We start from the raw sequence: 9,445 nt of genomic DNA, 5'->3' as shown, positions 1-9,445 counted from the left end.
TCAGAACTGATGAACTTTGCCTGACAGAATCCTGGCCCTGGATGTGTGTTTTGTGGTAAACTGAAGCCAGTCTGACAGCAGAAGGTGTCTTGCCCCATGGCCAGTGATTAACTCTTGTAACCTGGGGGAGGAACACTGTTCTTGTGATGCTGGGAGTTTTCTTAGGCTCAGAGAATGTGCACAGTGGTAGCAGGAAATGTTCCAATAGCAGCAAGTCAAAGTTAACTGTGGAGTATTGTGTGGAGAGGTTAAACTGGCAAATTCTAAGCAGATCTGCTGAAAGAAACTAACTTTCCCAAGTTAGTGGGAAAGTGACTAACTTTCCCAAGAGCTGGAATGGATCTTTGTCAAAAATAAAAGCTGCATTTTTGTTCTTAGCTCTAGACAACATGGATGTGTAGAATCTTACTCTGTTCTCGTGCCATTGGGCATCTCTGTTTCTTTTGCTTATTCACAAGGAAAATGCCCATAGCCAAGATGAGAATCAAGTAGGTTACTTCACTGCAGTAGTAATAATGAATTATGCTTGGTGCAACACTGTACAAAGCTGTATTTCTGATCAGAGAAACATAAAACTGAAAGAGGAAATAGAGAGGTTTAGAAGAGAATAGGTGCATTTTCAGCCTGTTAATAGTATCATATCTAGAATCATGTGACAATGACATTTTACTGTGGTAATTGTTCTTTGCCTGTTTAGCAATAATTTTCTCCACATGGAGACACTGTTCAAAACAAAGGAAAAAGAGTGAAAAAGGCCCTTTCAGAATACCTGTTGGGAAATGGTTATGCTGAAGACCTGCACTGGTGGTCAACTTTTCTGTGCAGACAGCCTGTTTTGCATCTCATTGAAGTCACTGCAGAAACTGTCACATTAGTTTAGTGGATGAAGAAAGGATGTTTCATATTTTCTGATGGTTATTTTTCGTCTTTGGCTGTAAATATTTAGTGATGTGCCAATCAAACCTGTCCTACCATTAAAAGCCGTTTTCCTGCAACATTAAGCCAGAAGGAGAAGCACATAAACAGAGTTACTGTGATGCAGTAAAGGACGATGGCAGCTGTTTTCATTTTGTTTTGTGTATGTATTCGGGAAATGAAATGTGTTCAACTACATAATTTCACTTGCTTCTACATCTTCCTTCATTCCCTGCTTGGTTCTGCCATGGAATATAATGCATGGGTTACACAGGGATATGATTGCAATTCATATTTTTGTGACTGCAGTGGTATTCACTAATACCAGTGATGGCAACAGCCAACAAAGTCATGTTGATAGATTATAACAATTATAATTATACAATTATACAATTATAACAATAATAACTGAACTGTCCCTTCAGTGAGCAATTGCATGGTCAGTCCTGGCCAAGCAGCAAAAGATCCTACAGCTGCTGCCTCTGGGCACAGCTTTCCCAGGTGGCAGATTGAACTAGGACTACAAAAACCTTCTTATACAGGATAATATAAGCAGGAATACCTCATTACCAACTCATTGATCTGTTTGAGGGAATTTCTGTTTTGATTAGTGGAAGCTCTCTGATTTAAAGGAAAAAAATAAGATAAAAAGGAATATTTTATCTGGAGTTATTTCAATGCAATTGGCCATCAGGGAATAATTTGCCAGAGTCAAATCTTGTATTGCACCGGAGGCATCCCAGACTGTGGTCTGTAAAAAGCATGGCATTCCTGCTAGATGAAAACGTCATTCCACATTTTGTGTGTTCTTTTTCCTGAGAAGTCTCAGCCTAAGCAAATGGAAGCCTGTAGGCATTCAAATCTCAGTAGAGGGACTTGTTTACTAATGATCCTTTTTCTTCCCTCACATACATGAATCTAGTGAGGAGGAATACTGCAGTGCTACATAAAAAATTGACAGAAATCAAGCCACTCAAACGCTATTTCAAACCATCAGACAGGACCTGCAAAAGAAGAGGGTTGATGTAATGTTATAACCAGAGGACAAAGTCACATGTGTGCAGCATGTTTGTGCTATGGTGAGCCTTGGTGTTATTTTCAGTTCAACACATTTTCCTCAGTGTTGCTATCTATCAATAAATTGTCCCAGCTGACAGTTGCACCTCACAAAAGCTGCTGTCTCATTAATACTTTTATTACAAGCTCTCAGACAAGTCTGACATGTAGGTAGGGAAAAGGAAGAGGGTTTAGATCCTCTTTGTTTAAAAGTTTCAAATAGTTTTCAGTATACCTCAGGTGGTGCTCTGTGAAAGAACAGAGATAAGTTTTGGGAAGAGAGATTTGTGGAAAGTGTTTGGAAGAGACTGACTCTGCACTGAGCAGCTGCTCTGCAATCATCTCCAGCACACAGGTAAGTTTCCACATTCAGAGAATCCAAATTCACCAATGCAGTTTCCAAGGTTAAATATGATTGAGTTGCAGAAGGATCCCATTAATATTTATTTTCTTTCTGTTGTAGATGCTTTCCTGACCCACCTAGTTATTTTGTACTACACTTCTCCTGGCAGCAAAGGTCATTTAAGAAATTTTGTCACCATATTTTTCTACCCACTCAGCAGTGCTGTGATGAGAATTTGTGTTGTAAAATGGTACAGAGAAGTTACCAGGTCTAAAAATAAACCTTACAGCCAACCCCCTTTTTTGTGTGCTAGTTCATTTCATCTCTGACAGTAGATGCTTTGGACTAGAACCAAAATCTCTCTTAGAGTAAATACAAGCTGCTATGAGCACTATGGAAAAAGCTTCACCTAGTTTCTAGACAGATTATTCTGCACGTTGGAGCTGCCAGCTGCACAACTCAACACTAAATTCCCAAATGCAGTTATTTAAATGCAAAATAGAATACTTTTTCCTTTGGATTTACACATGCATCTTTGTGTATGTAAATTTTTAGTGCAATCTACATCTTTGATCAGTATTGCCGAAGCATGAATGTGAGCAGAATTATTTACATAATGAAATAATATCCTTAAATATAAATTATTTGCTTTAATAAATCCTTTTATTCATTTGAATTTAAAGGTATTTGTTATGTCCTCACTAGTTCTAAAGGATGATAAACAAGTCAGCTGTATACCAGCAGAAATGGGGCTAGCCTGCAGCACTTTGTGACATTTATCTTTGCTATATTCTCCTTTTAATTTTATATGGCAATCTCAATGACACTGAAACTGTGTCTGTGAGGTAGGTACAGAGAAGTGGATGAGCTGGTGCACTGTGCTTTTTTTGCTGATAACTGGAAAGGAACAGTGCCTTGGGCTCTAAATATTACTGTGTCGTCATTACAGAATGCTGTTCAGTTGTTTCTGGGCACCTGCCCAGTGCTGCCAAAACCTGATGTAAGTTCTAGGAAATTACTGGCTGACAGATCCTTAATCAAGTTCTTAATGTAACTGATTGCTATTGTCAGCATGTTCTATTTGATTTATTTTTCTAGCTCCTTTTTTTGGTTTGTTATGGGGGTTTTGTTTGTTTTTGTTTGGTTTTTTAAAATTCTGTTGTTGCAATTTTGACTGTTGTTGCAATTATCCAACTGAACATGTTTGTGGGACAATTTGTTCTGGCCTGATAACAGTGGGAAATGAATGTAGATTATTTTAACTCTTTAACAGTCTTTTAATGTCCTAAAATTAGTTAGGGAGTCTGATCTCTTACGTGGTCAAGTACAAGCAGGGGGAATGTCAATCTGCAGGAGCTGCAGGAGGTACAGACATTGCTGTTCATCAGGCATGCATCCCTTAGGAACGGGAAAAGGACTTTGCACCTGATTCACTCTTGAAAGAATTTTAATTTTACCTGTCTTTTGTTTTCCTGTGATGTTTTTCTCTTATTTCATGTTTGACTAGTACATCACTTAATTTAAAAACCGTAATTGTAAAAGCTCACTCACTGAAAATGAGATATTGGAAACATGGGCAATCCTTCCTTTTTTTGTGGCCCTGGGCAGCTTGTATCTTTGCTACAAAAAAGAAACAGCACTCCACCCTGTAGAGTTACAATATTTCCATTAGCAGGTATGTTTAATGTTTGGTTTGGGATGCTGGAGAGGTGCACTTAGGGGGTATTTCAGGGTATAACTTTGCTCACCTGCTCTGCTGAGGCCTCTCCAGCTGACAGGAGGGATCAGAGGCACAGCTGCTAGTTCAGGTGAGTGTCCTTGCAGCCACTTGCTCTCATTATTTATCCTTTAAGGAGAGTCATCTCTTAAACTGAAGATTTTGACCTGGCTGGGGTATTCAGGGATATCAGTTCTGATAATTTGTTGCTGATTTCTGACTGAAAAAATGAGGAACCCGAACTTAGCTCTGCATCATAATCTCCTACTCCTGGTAGTGACAGCAGGAAGCGATATCTGAAAGACTCAGCCTTGAACACATAGTTCTGTTTTTTCAAGCTGTGATTTGTTTTTAATTAATTATTAATTTGGGTTGGTAGGGGGTTTTGGAGGGCAGCGTTGTTTGTTCATTTGGGTTTTTTGTTGTTGTTGGGTTTGGGTTGTTTTTTCAAAAGCTAGAACTTTAAGGGTGGAAGAAGTCACAGAAGATAATGGTGAATGAGACGGGTGCAGGACAAATATAAATGTAGGGCAGCTCTGGGCAGAGGGCTCAGATCAGTGAGATCATCTAAGGCAGCCTCTTAAGTAACTGTTTGGGTTGTTTTCAGCTTATTTCATTTACAGGCATGAGCAGGAGCAGATGCTCAAGGTGGAAGAGCTTCACAGGAGAAATGAATCCACCAGGGAAGCAGCTGAGGAAAAATCATAATGAAATTTGCTGAATGGGTAAGAGGTTTATAAAAAGACTCTTGCTATGAGAGGATTTTCAAAATAAGGCACTGGGGAGTGGACTGAACAGAAAGCACACAACAACCTGCTGCTCCAGAGACAGCATCTTCCTACACATGAAAAAGGTTTAAAGCAAAGAAAACACACTCAGAAATAAGAGAGATATTTATGTAGTAGCAAAGTATTGAAATCTGTTGTTATAATTAATAACACTCTAAAATTTTTTGGAGAAGAGGGCAGCAAAAAGTGGAGAATGTCAATGTAGAGATGACTGAGTGAAAGAAAGAAGCATAGGGGAAGTTAAATATGGCAATAAAGTCCCTTTATGTGTAATTGTGTACCAAGCTCAAGGGGCTTGGACCAGCTCCAGCTCACAGGGCCATTAGAGCTGGCAACACTTGCTGAGAGCAGGTAGCAGATATGGAAAAGCTCCATATCCAGCAAACGGGAAAGCTCCTTTTTGGAGGCAGTTATTCATCTTTTAGTTACATTAAAACATAAAGTAGGCAAGGGAAAGAAGCCCTAATTTAACCCTTGCATAGGCAGGCACAGTTTCCATTGCAATCAGCTGGACAGGCTTGGGCAAGTGACACAGAAGTGAAGGAAAATGCTCAAGCCCCTGGTCACAACTGCAGTTACTGAGCTTACAGATCCCCAGGATCTCCTGTGAGGAAACCTGGCTGCAGCCTTGGTTTGATCACATTGCTACTGTGGTCATGGTGAGAGAAAATATCAGTGTGCAGGTAGTGAAACAGTAATATCTGTCTTTTATTGAGCAGTAGTCATTGCTCTAAGAAAAAGAAAATACCTGGGAAAATTCATTCTGTAGTTAGTAGATTGCCACTGAAACAAAGAGTCTTGCTTTTACTGAAGATACCATAGTGGAAAATTATAAGAATACGAGGTATAATATGGTCTGGTCATAGTTCTAATTACTAGCTATGAAGGGATTACTCTTCTGCTTGTTAATAGTTAATGAAGATGTAGGAAAACAAGGCTGAGAATGAGAAAACAAGCATCCTAGGGGGTGCTAAGTGAAAAGTTCATTAGTAGCCAGCTACTGCTCAGGATTTGTGTGGATAAGACTGCTCCAGAGGATGTGTGAATGCAATTATAATCTTTTGCAACTGCTTTATAATTTAGCAGCTACCAGCCACAGTGATGTGTCATGACATAGGTTCAGTACTTTCCTTCATGTAAAAGACCTTTTTGCTATTTTAGTGAAAGCAGAAGGAGTGGTTTCATAATGTCAACTTTTTAAATGTTCAAGCATAATTGGATGTTATAAATCATTCAAGAGATTCAGTAGGTTAGTAAAGCCAGCACATGCAATGTGTATGGACAGCACATTTCAAACAAATTAGGCCAGTAGTGAGGAGCAAATATTATGGTGTCTCTGTAATTGCATTTACTGACTTTCATTTGTACTGCACAACATAATCACCTTAATTTAAATTTTTTTTCTGATTGTGAAAGAGTCTTTACTTACTTGGGAAAAACTAGTCTCACACTGGTAACCTACACTTTTCTTTTTAAGTCTGGAAATTTGGTGAATATTCTGGGTAGGTTTGGACATCATTTCTAGAACAGTGAACATGAAGGTTCTATCTGCCTCTGCAAGGCTATTTACGGTCTCATGCTTTTTTTACAGTTCTTGGTGTTGAAGAGGCAATCCTGTAACACAGAAATTGAATCAAGCCAAGGGTTTTATTCTCACCTGTACTTTGTCACAGCAACACTGAGCAATTAGGTCAGGTGACAACACACAGCTGCAAGCACCCAAGGTAACTTAACCTGGGAGAGAACATCCTCATGGCAAAGCTGGCTCCTGTAGCTGTGCTTTTAGTATGCAGCACTTGTCTGTCTCTGGAGAACCATCCCATGTTTCCTCAGCTGAGATGCTCTGGGAGAGTTTCTCAGACAGTTCTGCCAGCTGCACGGGAATTCGGCCTTGGAGGGAATTCCCAATGCAGCTGATGATTTTTTCATCAAGTTCTGCAGGTTCCAGCCAAAAATCTGAGCACTTTTGCAGCATTAATACAAACTTCAAGCTCATGGTAGCATGCATAATGCTCTCTCTTGATTTGGGGGTTCTGGTTGTTCAAAATGCACAGGATAGTGATGCAGATTAGCTGTCCATCCCTTCCATGCCTCCTGTTTGACATTTGTCTGGCAGGTACCTCTCTGTGCTGAACATGGTTCATCAGAACACACACAGCAAACCCCCCCAGCAGAGTGTAAATGTGGAGACAAAAAGCTGCTTCTTCATGACTTCCACCCATTTATTCATTTATGCCATCTCAGCTTGAGAATTTGATTTCATATGTCTGTGGGAACGGGTCTTTGTGTACATTTTAGGCAGATCTTTAATTCTCATGTTTTGCTAAAGGACTTACCTATGTTTAGGAATAGGATGACTTTTGTACTGTCCAGAAGAGCATCTGATACCACAGCAGTGTGCCAGTTTACTGCATCAAAAGAGCATCCAGCCAGAAGGGAGAGAATGATCACATTTTTTGGAAATATCAGAGCTAAAAGACTGGGGGATAAAAATGTTTTCCATTTTAGATTTCATAGAATCTGATCTACAGGGAAACTTCACACCTTTAATATTCTGAAAAAGTATTTTCTGCCTGCTGCCTAATTAACTAAGAGAATTGAATCCAAACAAATTAAGGCTTTGCCTTTCAACATTGGTGCTGAGACATTCTTTTCCTCTGTGACTGTAACTTCATGGGTTTCTTTGTGTTTCCTGGGGCTGTGCTGTGTCATGGGTAAAAGTTCATTTTACATCCACTTTATGGGTAAAACTCTTGACTGGCATTTTCTTTGCTTTTGAAGGCTGTGTCTACCCTTTATGAATCACATGGATGTTTTGCAGTGAGTCAAGAGGAAAAGATGACAAATGCACTGTGACTATTGTATCCAATGGAGCAGAGAAGCAAATCCCACAAACTAGGGCAGCTGAAAAATCTAGAATGAGACAAGGATCTGCCATCTACTTTGACATTCAGAACTAAACAAATATGGCTAAATAACTATGAAACTGAAAAATATGATAATTTGCTGCTGCAAGATGGATTACGTGTTTCCTGTCAAAAGCTTGTCAGTGGGACAATATATTAGAAAAACAGTTGGTTCTAAGAAGTTTTTGAATGTTTTGTCAGTAACAAAACATTTTAAGGAGTCTCTGAATTTGGAGGATATGTAATTTGGAAGACTGTCTTCAGTTCCTCCTCTGGTGTCCAGAAATGCTGTGTTACCATGCTTTGAAAAAAACTTCTGGGCTGAATAACATTCTTCAATTAAAGCATTTTTTCAGGAAGCCCGTGTGTGAATAGGAGATGCTAGAGAAAAAAAATGCATGGAATCTGAACCTGTCATCAATGCTGACCACATTAGAGACAGAGAGGTATGCCAGAAAGGATCACATTCCTGTGGAAAGGGAGTGTTAGTGTTCACTAGTTCATTCACAAACCAGGAATAGTCTTCCAGAGAAGAAGTCTCCTATGAACAATGAAATACTAGGTTAAAATAAGATATATATAGAGATAGATAAATAGATATAGATATAATGTATAATTATTATCTAACTGGTTGAGGAGGGCTGCTTGGAGGAGATAGGGATGGTAATGCTTGTTCCACTTCTGCCAGCTTTAAAACTTTAAAAATCACTGAAGAAAAACCAAAGTTGAAAGAATGAAGGAGAGAACCTGGCCTCCAAGGTCAGAACAGAGGTGAAGAGTTTTGACAGCAAAGCTAATGGCAGTTGTCCAAGGGCTGCTGAATGCTGAGTGGATATCTGAAATGTGAATGTGTTTATGTGCCAGGGTTATGTCATCTTCTTTTAATATCTTTTTTTTTCAGAGTTTAGCTAGAGGTTAGACCATCTTGCCATCAGTGCAGGTAGAAACAACTTCACTGCTCGAGATTTTTGTCCAGCTTGTACCTGGGCAGTGCAATAGACACAAATCAGCTTTCCCAGAGCCCTTAAAAACTGTTTGTGTAGTCTAAATGTGTGAGTGGCTTGCTACTAAAGAGTGTTAATGAAGTCTCTGTGGCCATACAGCACAGCTCCTGGTGTGGCCCTGTCTATGCTGCACTGACTGCAGTTCTCAAAGCTGCCTCTCAAATGACTGTAGCTGAGCTGTGTCTCACTCTGTGCCCTGCATCCTCTGTCCTGGGCTGTTCTGTAACCTGCCCTGAATTCCCTACTGCAAGAAATGTGCTGCTGCCTGAACTAGACTGTAATCAATGCTCTGTGACTGTGTCTTGTATGAGACAAACTGTTAAAATTCATCTCATGGTATTTATGTGTAAATTGAATAAAGCAAAAGAATATTATTTTTTTTTTCTTCTTGAAGCTCAGGTTTTTTAAAATCCTAGTGGGCTTTGTCCTGAAACTCACTATTACAGATCCATATCCTTTACTGCATGGTGAAACTCTGTCATGTGCCACATTCCCTTAAGGAATCAGAGATGGAGCTGCTCTGGATTCCCCCAAACCCTTTGTTTGCTACACAAGAAAGTCATAATCTGTAAAATTATGACCTTCAGCCCAAGTCCCTGTTCAAGGAAGCTCTCAGTCATGCACCAGAGCTGTAAGTGGATGCAGTAAATTTTGATCTTTCTATATACTGCTGCTCACTTCTCTATTTAATCACAGTAAAATGTACAGTGTTCAGG

This window comes from Prinia subflava, chromosome 7 (genome assembly GCF_021018805.1).
Source record: "Prinia subflava isolate CZ2003 ecotype Zambia chromosome 7, Cam_Psub_1.2, whole genome shotgun sequence".
Taxonomy (NCBI): domain Eukaryota; kingdom Metazoa; phylum Chordata; class Aves; order Passeriformes; family Cisticolidae; genus Prinia; species Prinia subflava.
This window is presented reverse-complemented; position numbering follows the sequence as displayed.